The sequence below is a fragment of the Balaenoptera borealis genome (assembly GCF_965194805.1).
Source record: "Balaenoptera borealis genome assembly, chromosome: X".
NCBI lineage: Eukaryota > Metazoa > Chordata > Mammalia > Artiodactyla > Balaenopteridae > Balaenoptera > Balaenoptera borealis.
In genome coordinates, this window is record NC_138881.1 from 83,569,200 (window position 1) to 83,583,639 (window position 14,440).

Consider the following 14,440-nt stretch of genomic DNA (forward strand, 5'->3'; position numbering starts at 1 on the left):
GGGCCAAAAAGGGAGGGGGCACCACCCCGTAGTAGGTGATGTCAACCTACCCATAGGCCTCTGCTCTAGAATCCATCTTGGCTAAGAGATACACGTGCACACAGGGGAGGACCCTGAGATAAACCAAATATGGACTCAGAGCCAGGCAAACGAGATGACTGGCAGACAAAACCCAGAAGAAATGCCCCATATAAGTGATTCAAGCTACCACAAAAGTTCAACTCTTTCCCTGAGTCTGCCTATGTGAGTCTATTCACACGTCCTCTTCTCCTCCTAATAAACACTCTACTTGCTTCACTACCTTCCATCTCTTTGTGGAAATTCATTTCTACAAAGCCGACGGGCCAGGGCCTTGTCACTGGCTACTGGTCCCTGGTGGTCTAGTGGCTAAGATTCAGCACTCTCACTGCCGTGGCCTGACTTCAATCTCTGGCCGGGGAACTGAAATCCTGCTTCAAGCCGCTGTGGGCCAAGGCCACCTGAGATCAAGAGCACACGTGTATCTTTTACCCCTTTCACCCCCTCTCCCACCTGTTTAGGTCTTCTTTGTCTCTCTCCTGCTACCACACAGAGATGATATAAAAGAGGCTCTTTGGCTATTTGCAAAAATAAATAGATAGATAGATAGATAGATAGATAGATAGATAGATAGATAGATAGATAGATGATAGATTGATACTTTGCTGAAACCCAGGGGGAATTCAGGCTTTTTGAACACTAGCTGTCCCAGACTCCTTGCTTGGCACCTTACAGTAAACACTGCACTTTCCTTCACCACAACCCGGTGTCAGTAGATTGGCTTTACAAACTGTGGGTGAGCAGACCCGAGTTTGGTTCAGTAACAATTCTTTAGGCAGTGTCATGCTTTCCCGGCTTCTCCTTTCAGTCACCCTCCACCACCTTGGTAATGAGCTATGTCATCGGTAACTTATCCCAAGAAAAGAAAGATTAGGATAAATGGTAGAACTGGTCTTTTCAAGCCACAGCCAAAACAGTCACTGCAATCTGATTCTCACATGTTAGATGGTGTAGAATGACATTTCATATGCTCAAAGAAGAGCACCCTTAGTAAACTGGCTTAAGGTTTCTTGCTCTTTGTTTTTAGTAACCTCAAGCTTACAGAAAAGTTGTAATTACAGTACAAAGAATGTTTTTGCCTTGAACCATTTAAGAGTCAGTTGATGCCCCATCACCCCATAATACTAGTTTAGTGCATATTTCTTACAAGCAAGTACATTCTCCCACATAACCACAATATTACCACCCAAACCAGGACATTCATTACTACCATCACTTTGTAGGGGAGCATAGTTTCCCACCCTAAAATATGTCTTTTTGGCATAATGTTTTAAGCTGCTTATTTTCTAAGAAACAGCGGACACGGAAGTTACTCAGTTTTTCTAGGTCTTTCCCATGTTTGCATGCTATTACACTTTGATTTTCTCCTGTTAATCTGTCTCATGTCCATTTAATTCTTAGACAAGCAAGAAGAACATAGAAGGGCAGAGGAAAATTTCTTTCTCCCTGACATCTTCCTAAAAGCCCATTCAAGTTTTGCCAGTTGTCCCAATAATGTCTTCTAGAGTAAGAGGATCCAGTTCAAAATAAGGAGTTGCATTTAGTTTTCATGACTCTTTCTCCATCTTCATCCTGGGAAGTTACCTTAGTTTGATTTTGACTTGCTAGACCTTGACACTATCAAAGATTATAGGCCAAATTACTTTGTCATTTCTCCCTCAATCTGGGTTGTCTTCTGTTATATTCTAATGAGAATCAGGTTATAGACATTTGGCAGGAATATTACAGAAGTGATGCTGCATTCTTCTCACTACATCTTATCATGTGCCATGTAATTTCTATTTGTTCTATTAGTGGTGTTCACTTTGATAACTAGATTAACTTAATGTCTGCCAGGTCTCTCTGCTATAAATTTTATCTTTTTTCCTTTAGCATATTTTGAAATTTTTTTTAGTTTAAATTATTTTAGATTTATAGCAAATATATATTATGGCAAATCTCATGTATCCATCACCCACTTTCCCCTAATGTAAGCATCTTGAATGACCATGTTAATATTTTATGAGTGGGTACATTGAAGCCATGTAGGTATTCATTCCTCATTAAGCTTTCAATTTATTCAATTTTAAAATTTATATCATCACAGGCTCAGGACTTCCTATTTTACTGAATGGAGAATAGTCTATTACTATCAATAACTATTTATTGATTTTTATTGAGGTGAAATCCATATAACATAAATTTGACTATTTTAAAGTCAACCATTCAGTGGCAATTAGTACATTCACAGTGTTGTGTAATCACTATCTTTATGTACTTCCAAAACATTTCCATAATCCCCAGATAAAATACTGTACTGGTTTTTTATTCATATAGCAACAGATTTTAATATACCATTTCTCCCCAAATAGATGTAAAATATAGAGGATAATGGACATTGTTAAAAGGAACTTTTAGAGTACATTAAAATTATAATAAAATATAATAATGCTAAGGCTACAAAAATGAAAACAATAATCTAGAAAAAGAATTGTGTTTGCTATAATAATTCAGTGCTTATCAAATACTTATTTAGAGATAAGCAAGGGATTCCCAATGGAAGAAATGTCATAAACAAGATGTAAAGGGAAAATTGGGGATCATCTTTGATTTCTTCTGAATATCAATTAATTTCTTAAGGAATACCTTGAAATGTGTTCCTTTCATTTTCATAGATCCTCCTTTTTTATTTTTTTAACATCTTTATTAGAGTATAATTGCTTTACAATATTGTGTTAGTTTCTACTGTATAACAAAGCAAATCAGCTATACATATACATATATCCCCATATCCCCTCCCTCTTGTGTCTCCCTCCCACCCTCCCTATCCCACCCCTCTAGGTGGTCACAAAGCACCAAGCTGACCTCCCTGTGTTATGCAGCTGCTTCCCACTAGCTATCTATTTTACATTTGGTAGTGTATATATGTCCATGACACTCTCTCACTTCGTCCCAGCTTACCTTTCCCCCTCCCTGTGTCCTCGAGTCCATTCTCTACGTCTGCGTCTTTATTCCTGTCCTGCCCTAGGTTCTTCATAACCTTTTTTTTTTTTTTTTTTACATTCCATATATATGTGTTAGCATAGCGTATTTGTTTTTCTCTTTCTGACTTACTTCACTCTGTATGACAGACTCTAACTCCATCCACCTCACTACAAATAACTCAATTTCGTTTCTTTTTATGGCTGAGTAATATTCTATTGTATATATGTGCCACATCTTCTTTATCCATTCATCTGATGATGGACACTTAGGTTGCTTCCATGTCCTGGCTATTGTAAATAGAGCTGCAATGAACATTTTGGTACATGACTCTTTTTTAATTATGGTTTTCTCAGGCTATATGCCCTGTAGTGGGATTGCTGGATCATATGGTAGTTCTATTTTTAGTGTTTTAAGGAACCTCCATACTGTTCTCCATAATGGCTATATCAATTTACATTCCCACCAACAGTGCAAGAGTGTTCCCTTTTCTCCACACCCTTTCCAGCATTTATTGTTTCTAGATTTTTTGATGATGGCCATTCTGACCGGTGTGAGGTGATATCTCATTGTAGTTTTGATTTGCATTTCTCTAATGATTAATGATGTTGAGCAATTTTTCATGTGTTTGTTGGCAATCTGTATATCTTCTTTGGAGAAATGTCTATTTAGGTCTTCTGCCCATTTTTGGATTGGGTTGTTTGTTTTTTTGTTATTGAGCTGTATGAGCTGCTTGTAAATTTTGGAGATTCATCCTTTGTCAGTTGCTTCATTTGCAAATATTTTCTACCATTCTGAGGGTTGTCTTTTGGTCTCGTTTATGGTTTCCTTTGCTGTGCAAAAGCTTTGAAGTTTCATTAGGTCCCATTTGTTTATTTTTGTTTTTATTTCCATTTCTCTAGGAGCTGGGTCAAAAAGGATCTTGCTGTGATTTACGTCAGAGTGTTCTGCCTATGTTTTCCTCTAAGAGTTTGATAGTGTCTGGCCTTACATTTAGGTCTTTAATCCATTTTGAGTTTATTTTTGTGTATGGTGTTAGGAAGTGTTCTAATTTCATATTTTTACATGTGCCTGTCCAGTTTTCCCAGCACCACTTATTGAAGAGGCTGTCTTTTCTCCACTCTATATGCTTGCCTCCTTTATCAAAGATAAGGTGACCATATGTGCATGGGTTTATCTCTGGGCTTTCTATCCTGTTCCATTGATCTATATTTTGTTTTTGTGCCAGTACCATACTGCCTTGATTACTGTAGCTTTGTAGTATAGTCTGAAGACGGGGAGCCTGATTCCTGCAGCTCCATTTTTCGTTCTCAAGATTGCTTTGGCTATTTGGGATCTTTTGTGTTTCCATACAAATTGTGAAATTTTTGTTCTAGTTCTGTGAAAAATGCCAGTGGTAGTTTGATAGGGATTGCATTGAATCTGTAGATTGCTTTGGGTAGTATAGTCATTTTCACAATGTTGATTCTTCCAATCCAAGAACATGGTATATCTCTCCATCTGTTGGGATCATCTTTAATTTCTTTCGTCAGTGTCTTATAGTTTTGTGCATACAGGTCTTTTTTCTCCTTAGGTAGGTTTATTCCTAGGTATTTTATTCTTTTTGTTGCAGTGGTAAATGGGAGTGTTTCCTTAATTTCTCTTTCAGATTTTTCATCATTAGTGTATGGGAATGCCAGAGATTTCTGTGCATTAATTTTGTATCCTGCTAATTTACCAAATTCATTGATTAGCTCTAGTAGTTTTCTGGTAGCATCTTTAGGATTCTCTATGTATAGTATCATGTCATCTGCAAACAGTGACAGTTTTACTTCTTCTTTTCCGATTTGGATTCCTTTTATTTCTTTTTCTTCTCTGATTGCTGTGGCTAAAACTTCCAAATCTATGTTGAATATTAGTGGTGAGAGTGGACAACCTTGTCTTGTTCCTGATCTTAGAGGAATTTCACTATTGAGGACAAAGCTGGCTGTGGATTTTTCATATACGGCCTTTATTATGTTGAGGTAAGTTCCCTCTATGTCTACTTTTTGGAGGGTTTTTATCATATCGGTGTTGAATTTTTTTTTTTTTAATTAATTAATTAATTTATTTATTTTTGGCTGTGTTGGGTCTTCGTTTCTGTGTGAGGGCTTTCTCTAGTTGTGGCAAGCGGGGGCCACTCTTCATCGCGGTGCGCGGGCCTCTCACTATCGCAGCCTCTCTTGTTGCTTAGCACAGGCCCCAGACGCGCAGGCTCAGCAGTTGTGGCTCACGGGCCCAGCTGCTCCGCGGCATGTGGGATCCTCCCAGACCTGGGCTCGAACCCGTGTCCCCTGCATTGGCAGGCAGACTCCCTCGGTGTTGAATTTTGTCAAAAGATTTTTCTGCATCTATCGAGATGATCATATGGTTTTTATCCTTCAGTTTGTTAATATTGTTTATCACATTGATTGATTTGCGTATATTGAAGAATCCTTGCATTCCTGGAATAAACCCCACTTGATCATGGTGTATGATCCTTTTAATGTTCTGTTGGATTCTGTTTGTTAGTATTTTGTTGAGGATTTTTGCATTTATGCTCATCAGTGATATTGGCCTGTAGTTTTCTTTCTTTGTGACATCTTTGTCTGGTTTCGGTATCAGGGTGATGGTAGCCTCATAGAATGAGTTTGGGAGTGTTCATCCCTCTGCTATATTTTGGAAGAGTTTGAGAAGGGTAGGTGTTAGCTCTTCTCTAAATGTTTGATAGAATTCACCTGTGAAGCCTTCTGGTCCTGGGCTTCTGTTTATTGGAAGATTTTTAATCACAGTCTCAATTTTAGTGCTTGGGATTGGTCTGTTTATATTTTCTATTTCTTCCTGGTTCAGTCTCAGAAGGTTGTGCTTTTCTAAGAATTTGTCCATTTCTTCCAGGTTGTCCAATTTATTGGCATATAGATGTTTGTAGTAATCTATCATGATCCTCTGTATTTCTGCAGTGTCAGTTGCTACTTTTACTTTTACATTTCTAATTCTATTGATTTGAGTCCTCTCCCTTTTTTTCTTGATGAGTCTGGCTAATGGTTTATCAATTTTTTTAATCTTCTCAAAGAACCACCTTTTAGTTTTATTGATCATTGCTACTGTTTCCTTCATTTCTTTTTCATCTATTTCTGATCTGATCTTTATGATTTCTTCCCTTCTGCTAACTTGGAGTGTTTTTGTTCTTTCTCTAATAGCTTTATATTCTCAAGGAACCAGATTTTAGTTTTATTGATTATTGCTACTGTTTCCTTCATTTCTTTTTCATGTATTTCTGATCTGATCTTTATGATTTCTTCCCTTCTGCTAACTTAGCGTGTTTTTGTTCTTCTTTCTCTAATTGTTTTAGGTGTAAGGTTAGGTTGTTTATTTGAGATGTTTCTTGTTTCTTGAGGTAGGATTTTATTGCTATAGACTTCCCTCTTAGAACTGCTTTTGCTGCATCCCATAGGTTTTGGGTTGTCATGTTTTCATTGTCATTTGTTTCTAGGTATTTTTTGATTTCCTGTTTGATTTCTTCAGTGATCTCTTGGTTATTGAGTAATGTATTGTTTAGCCTCCATGTGTTTGTATTTTTTACAGATTTTTCCCTCCAATTCATATCTAGTCTCATAGTGTTGTGGTCGGAAAAGATACCTGATACGATTTCAATTTTCTTAAATTTACTAAGGCTTGATCTGTGACCCAAGACATAATCTATCCTGGAGAATGTTCCATGAGCACTTGAGAAAAATATGTATTCTGTTGTTTTTGGATGGAATGTCCTATAAATATCAATTAAGTCCATCATGTTTAATGTATCGTTTAAAGCTTGTGTTTCCTTATTTATTTTCATTTTGGATGATCTGTCCATTGGTGAAAGTGGGGTGTTAAAGTCCCCTACTATGATTGTGTTACTGTCTATTTCCCCTTTTATGGCTGTTAGAATTTGCCTTATGTATTGAGGTGCTCCTATGTTGGGTGCATAAATATTTACAGTTGTTATTTCTTCTTCTTGGATTGATTCCTTGATCATTATGTAGTGTCTTTCTTTGTCTCTTGTAATAGTCTTTAAAGTCTATTTTCTCTGATATAAGAATTGCTACTGCAGCTTTCTTTTGATTTCCATTTGCATGGAATATCTTTTTCCAATCCCTCACTTTCAGTCTGTATGTGTCCCTAGGTCTGAAGTGGGTCTCTTGTAGACAGCATATATATGGGTCTTGTTTTTGTATCCATTCAGCCAGTGTTTATTTTTTGGTTGGAGCATTTAATCCATTTACATTTAAGGTTGTTATCGATATGTATGTTCCTATTACCATTTTCTTAATTGTTTTGGGTTTGTTATTGTAGGTCTTTTCCTTCTCTTGTGTTTCCTGCCTAGAGAAGTTCCTTTAGCATTTGTTGTAAAGCTGGTTTGGTGGTGCTGAATTCTCTTAGCTTTTGCTTGTCTGTAAAGGTTTTAATTTCTCCATGAAATCTGAATGAGATCCTTGCTGTGTAGAGTAATGTTGGTTGTATGTTTTTTCCTTTCATCACTTTAAATATGTCCTGCTACTTCCTTCTGGCTGGCAGAGTTTCTGCTGAAAGATCAGCTGTTAACCCTATGGGGTTTCCCTTTTATGTTATTTTTTGTTTTCGCCTTGATGCTTTTAATATTTTTTCTTTGTGTTTAATTTTTGATAGTTTGCTTAATATGTGTCCTGACGTGTTTCTCCTTGGATTTATCCTGTATGGAACTCTCTGCGCTTTCTGGACTTGATTATTTCCTTTCCCATATTAGGGAGGTTTTCAACTATAATCTCTTCAAATATTTTCTCAGTCCCGTTTTTTTTTTCTCTTCTTCTTCTGGCACCCCTATAATTCGAATGTTGGTGTGTTTAATGTTGTCCCAGAGGTCTCTGAGACTGTCCTCAATTCTTTTCATTCTTTTTTCTTTATTCTGCTCTGTGGTAGTTATTTCCACTATTTTATCTTCCAGATCACTTTTCCATTCTTCTGCCTCAGTTATTCTGCTATTGATTCCTTCTAGAGAATTTTTAATTCCATTTATTGTATTGTTCATTATTGTTTGTTTGCTCTTTAGTTCTTCTAGGTCCTTGTTAAACGTTTCTTGTATTTTCTCCATTCGATTTCCAAGATTTTGGATCATCTTTACTATCATTACTCTGAATTCTTTTTCAGATAGACTGCCTATTTTCTCTTCATTTGTTTGGTCTGGTGGTTTTTTACTTTGCGCCTTCATCTGCTGTGTGTTTCTCTGTCTTCTCCTTTTGCTTAACTTACTGTGTTTGTGGTCTCCTTTTCACAGGTTGCAGGTTCGTAGTTCCCATTGTTTTTGGTGTCTGCCCCCAGTGGCTAAGGTTGGTTCAGTGAGTTGTGTAGGCTTCCTTGTGGAGGGGACTCATGCCTGTGTTTTGGTGGATAAGGCTGCATCTTCTTTTTGTGGTGGGCAGGACCGTGTCCAGTGGTGTGTTTTGGGGTGTCTGTGACCTTATTATGATTTTAGGCAGCCTCTCTGCTAATGGGTGGGGTTGTGTTCCTGTCTTGCTAGTGGTTTGGCATAGTGTGTCCAGCCCTGTAGCTTGCTGGTCATTTAGTGGAGCTGCGTCTTAGCATTGAGATGGAGATCTCTAGGAGAGCTTTTGCCATTTGATATTACTTGGAGCCAGGAGGTCTCTGGTGGGCCAATGTCCTGAACTCAGCTCTCCCACCTCAGAGGCACAGGCCTGACAGCCGGCCAGAGCACCAAGACCCTGTCACCCACATGGCTCAGAAGAAAAGGGAGGAAAACAAGAAAGAAAGAAAGAAAAAAATAATTAAAATTTAAAAATTATTAAAAATGAAAAAAATGAAAAGTAATAAAAAAAATGAAAGAAAGAAGAGAGCAACCAAGCCAAAAAACAAATCCACCAATGATAACAAGCGCTAAAAAGTATACTAAAAAAAAAAAACAACGGACAGACAGAGCCCTAGGACAAATGGTAAAGGCAAGCCTATACAGACAAAATCATACAAAGAAGCATACACATAAACACTCACAAAAAGAGAAAAAGGAAAAAAAAATATATCTATATATAAAGAAAAAATGGAAGAGAGCAACGAAATCAATAAACAAATCTACCAATGATAATAAACTCTAAATACTAAACTAAGATAAACATAAAACCAGAAACAAATTAGATGCAGAAAGCAAACCCCAACTCTACAGTTGCTCCAAAAGTCCACCGCCTCAATTTTGGGATGATTCGCTGCCTATTTTGGTATTCCAGAGATGCAGGGTACATCAAGTTGATTGTGGAGATTTAATCTGCTGCTCCTGAGGCTGCTGGGAGAGAGTTCCCTTTCTCTTTTTTGTTTGCACAGCTACTGGTGTTCAGCTTTGTATTTGGCCTTGCCTCTGCCTGTAGGTCGCCTGAGGGCGTCTGTTCTTCACTCAGACAGGACGGGGTTAAAGTAACAGCTGATTAGGTGGCTCTGGCTCGCTCAGGCCGGGGGGAGGGAGGGGTACGGAATGCGGTGTGAACCTGCGGCGGCAGAGGCTGGCGTGATGTTGCAACAGCCTGAGGCGCGCTGTGTGTTCTCCTGGGGTAGTTGTCCCTGGATCACAGGACCCTGGCAATGGTGGGCTGCACAGACTCCTGGGAGGGGAGGTGTGGATAGTGACCTGTGCTTGACACAGGCTTCTTGGTGGCTGCAGCAGCAGCCTTAGCATTTCATGCCCGTCTCTGGTGTCCACGCTGATAGCCACAGCTCATGCCTGTCTCTGGAGCTTGTTTAGGCAGTGCTCTGAATCCCCTCTCCTCGCGCACCCTGAAACAATGGCCTCTTGCCTCTTAGGCAGGTCTAGACTTTTTCCTGGACTCCCTCCTGGCTAGCTGTGGCGCACTACCCCACTTCAGGCTGTGTTCACGCAGCCATCCCCTGTCCTCTCCCTGGGATCTGAACTCCGAAGCCTGAGCCTCAGCTCCCAGCCCCCACCCGCTCCAGCAGGTGAGCCGACAAGCCTCTCAGGCTGGTGAGTGCTGGTTGGCACCGATCCTCTGTGTGGGAATCTCTCCGCTTTGCCCTCTGCACCCTTGTTGCTGCATTCTCCTCCAAGGCTCCAAAGCTTCCCCCCCCGCCACCCCCCGTCTCCACCAGTGAAGGGGCTTCCTAGTGTGTGGAAACCTTTCCTCCTTCACAGCTCCCTCCCAGAGGTGCAGGTCCTGTCGCTATTCTTTTGTCTCTGTTTTTTTCTTCTTCTTTTTGCCCTACCCAGGTACATGGGGAGTTTCTTGCCTTTTGCTAAGTCTGAGGTCTTCTGCCAGCGTTCAGTAGGTGTTCTGTAGGAGTTGTTCCACATGTAGATGTATTTGTGATGTATTTGTGGGGAGGAAGGTGATCTCCACGTCTTAATCCTCAGCCATCTTGAAGGTCTCCCTGTACTGTTTTCTACAGTAGCTGAACCATTTTCCACTCCCACTAGCAATGTATAAGGGTTCTGATTTCTCCACATCCTCACCAACACTGATTATTTTCTGTTATTTGATTCTAGCTACCCTAGTGGGTATAAAGTGATATCTCATTGAGAGTTTGATGTGTGTTTCCCTAGTGACTAATGATATTGAGCATGTTTGCCTATGCTTGTTTACTATTTGAATATCTTATTTACAGAAATGTCTATTAACGTCTTTTACCTGTTTTCAAATTGGATTGTCTTTTCTGAGGTTGAGTTCTTTATATTTTCTATAAGATAACTCTGTGTGAGTTCTTTATATATTCTGGATAATAGACCCTTAACAGGTATTATGATTTGCAAATACTTTTCCCTTTTCTGTAGGTTGTCTTTTCACTTTCTTGATAATGTTCTTTGATGCAAAAATATTTTTAATTTTGATGAATTCCAACCTAAAAATTCAGTTTGATGAATTTTTAATTTTGGTGAATTCCAATCCAATTCTAATGGATTCTTTATATCTAAGAATCCATTATCAAACACAAAGTCATGAAGATTTAAACCTATGTTTACTTCAAAGAGTTTTCTAGTTTTAGTTCTTTATTTAGAGTGTTGATCCATTTTGGGTTAATGTTTGTATGTGGTGTGAGGTAGGGGTTCAACTTCATTCCTTTGCATTTGGATATCCAATTGTCCCAGCATCATTTCTTGAAAAGACTATACTTTCCCCCACTGAATGGTCTTGGTGCCCTTGTTGGAAATCAATTGGCCATAAAGGTATGGTTTTATTGCTGGACTCTCAATTCTACTCTATTGGTCTATATGCCTATCACAATGCCAGCACCACAGTATTTTCATAACTGTAGGTTTGTAGTAAGTTTTGAAATTGGGAAATATGAGTCCTCTCATTTTGATCTCCTTTTACATTTTTGTTTGTGTGTCTTTGGCTATTGCAATTCCATATAGATTTAAGATAGGCTTTTCCATTTCTGAAGAAGAAAGGCCTTTGGAAATTTGATAGGGAACACATTCAATCTATAGATTGCTTTGAGGAGTATTGCCTTCTTAACAATATTAAGTTTTCCAATCCATGGACACAAAATATATTTCCATTTATTCATGTCTTCTTTAATCTTTTTCAACTATGTTGTATAGTTTGCCATATACAATTTTTGCTCCTATTTGGTTAAATTTATTCCTAGGTAGCTTATTCTTTTGGATATTATTGTAAATATAATTGTTTACTGAAATTCCTTTTTGGATTATTGATTGCTATTGTATAGAAAAACAATTGTCTTTGGTGTGTTGATCTTGTATTTGGCAATATTGTTGAATTCTTTTATTAGCCCTAGAAGTTTTTTTTATTGGGTTCATTGGCATTTTTTACATATAGGATCATGTCATCCATAAATTTAGTATTTACTTTTAACATTGTCCCAGATTTGGCTAGTGGGAGACTCATTCAAACTGGCTCCTCTATCCTTTAGATATGTCCTCATTATTCTTTGAGTACCCTCTTACTTTCTATCACATGCTATTCTATGATCATTTTGTATTTTCCCTGCCCTAGCTCCCAAATCATCCATTTCTACAAAGAGTCATTGTTCCTTTTTGTGGAGAAGAGTATTGATGAATCAAGATCTGAATGGTAGATGTGATTGTTGTCACTGTTCCCAGGCCCTCTCCATGAACAGAACTAGGGGACAGGTGTATTACATACTGTACATACATACACACAAGTTAACATCTATTAATTTTATCTAATTATGTATATTGATAACTATGAGTTGACACCAATAACTCTAATTCCAATCCAGCACCACAGGGTTCATTCTAGTTTTTTCCTTTCCCATACTTTAACTTTTCTCAGATAGTGAGAAACCTTGCTCCCATTATTCTTAATGCATTGATTATTTGATAAATACTCTTACATGTACTAACTTCCCATTGTTGATGCCATGTCCTCCTCTGAGCAAATATTTTTGTCCTACTTAGGCTCTGAACTCCATGCTACACAGCTGTCACTGTCCCCAATGTGGATTCCTCCTAATCCTGCTTGTGCTCCCACAGACCTTACCAGGCCATCCCCCATGTGGGCTCAGGCTCTGACAGTCCTCCCTAGGCTACCTCTTTCTGGGCTGTCCCTCCACTGGGCACCCTCTTCACTCTTTGTTTTGCTCTGGCACCCCTTACTTGGTCACCCATATGTGTGGATGCTTCCCTGACCCTGTTTTGCCTTTGACACCCTTCTCTAGGCCCATTAGCTGTCCCTGTCCCTCACAGTATGGATGCCTACCTTGCTTGGACACTTCAAATGACTTTAGGACTAAATAGTTCAGGAAGGAAAGGGAAGGGAAGTGGAAGGGGAATGGTTTGTTTGTTTGTTTTCCCAAGGCAAACAAACTGAACAGTTAAGATGATCTGGTTTTTAAATATGACTCAACACAACCTACATTGAATGTGGGGATGGAACTATTTAGTCTCATTTACTACCCAATATTGAGTTCCTTAGATAGCATCTCTGACAAGGAGTTATTTAACTACTGCCTGAACACTTCATAACTATCATATTAGAAAAGAGCTATACTATATGCATATTTAACACAGGCAAATTTAACTATAAGCACATAGATCAGAATGGAGGAGAGGAAAAAAAGAGGTGAGGAGGGAGAGCGAGAGTGAGGGAAAAGAAGAGAGAAGGAGAGGGAGAAAGAGAGAAAAACACCATGAAAACAGTTCTGTTGATTTTACTTACCTTTGCACTCAGTGGGAATATGCCTTGGACTGAACAGTTAGTCATCATAGCATTACTATAAGGTAGCCACTATTAACCCCATTTTATATATGAGAAAATTGAGGCTTGAAGAGACTAAGTCACGCCCCAGGTCACACACCTAGTGTGTATGCAGAGCTGAGGTTCTAACCTGTCTGTCTGACTCAAGAGCTATGCATTCCTGCATCCAGGGATGTGAAGCCCACTTCCTGTCATGGCAGCCCATTCCAGCCTTGGACTGCCTTGACTATTAGAATGTTTTATCCTTTAATAGAATTGAAAATCTGTCTCCCTGAAGTTTTTCCACCCATTGGTCTTGGTTTTACCCTTTGGGGATGTGTAAAACAATTCTAATTGCTCTTCCATATGACAGCCCTTAGAATATTTGTAGACAGCTATCATATCCCCTGAGTTTTTTGCTCTCTAGGCTAGACAATTCTAGTTCCATCAAACATTTCTCTTATGAATGAGAAAATGCCTTCCCTCTAGCTTGTTACACTGCACTAATCTTCCAAGGTAAGAAGGATTCAATTCATGACCCAAACATATTCCATTGTATCCAGGGCAAAAGGAGAGTTAGACATTTGCTTTTGAACTGAAACGGCAAACAAGGAATTCAATCTGCCTTACACTGCAGATATTTATTACGTTCTGAGACATAAGTGCTAAATTATCTTTTCCACTTGGGTCTTTCTGTACATAAGGCCAAGCCATTGGTCTAGATCCCATTCTTCTTTTGAGGAAGGGTCAGGAGTTTCCATGAAAGATTGCTACCAACTATCTGTCACTAGGAATATGTAATATTACAGCTAGTGCAGTACATTTCAAAATTACCTAGAGCTCATATATCCGATAAAGGGCTAGTATCCAGAAGATATAAAGAGCTCTTACAACTCAGCAACAAAAAGACAAACAACTCATTAAAAAATGGACAAAGGACTTGAATAGATATTTCTCCAAAGAAGATATGCATGTGGCTAATAAACACATGAAAAGATGCTCAACATCATTAGTGGTTAGGAAACTGCAAACCCAAACCACAGTGAGATAACATTTCACACTCAGCAGGATGGCTAGAATAAAAAAAATTAAAAAGTGTTGGTGAGGATGTGGAGAAATTGGAATCCTCATACATTGCTGGTAGGAATGTAAAATGGTTCAGCCATGCTGGAAAACAGTTTGGTGGTTGCTCAAAACGTTAAACATGGAAA

At 38.7% G+C, this 14,440-nt stretch overlaps 1 long non-coding RNA gene across 1 annotated transcript in view; it reads right to left on the reverse strand.

Annotated features, from left to right (window-relative positions):
• Nucleotides 1-5,096: 5,096 nt before the first annotated feature.
• LOC309620829 overlaps nucleotides 5,097-14,440 on the reverse strand; it is a 443,526-nt gene continuing 434,182 nt past the window's right edge. The window contains exon 2 of the long non-coding RNA XR_014239677.1: nucleotides 5,097-5,235. This is a non-coding gene — a long non-coding RNA (uncharacterized lncRNA). The remainder of the gene's footprint in view (nucleotides 5,236-14,440) is intronic.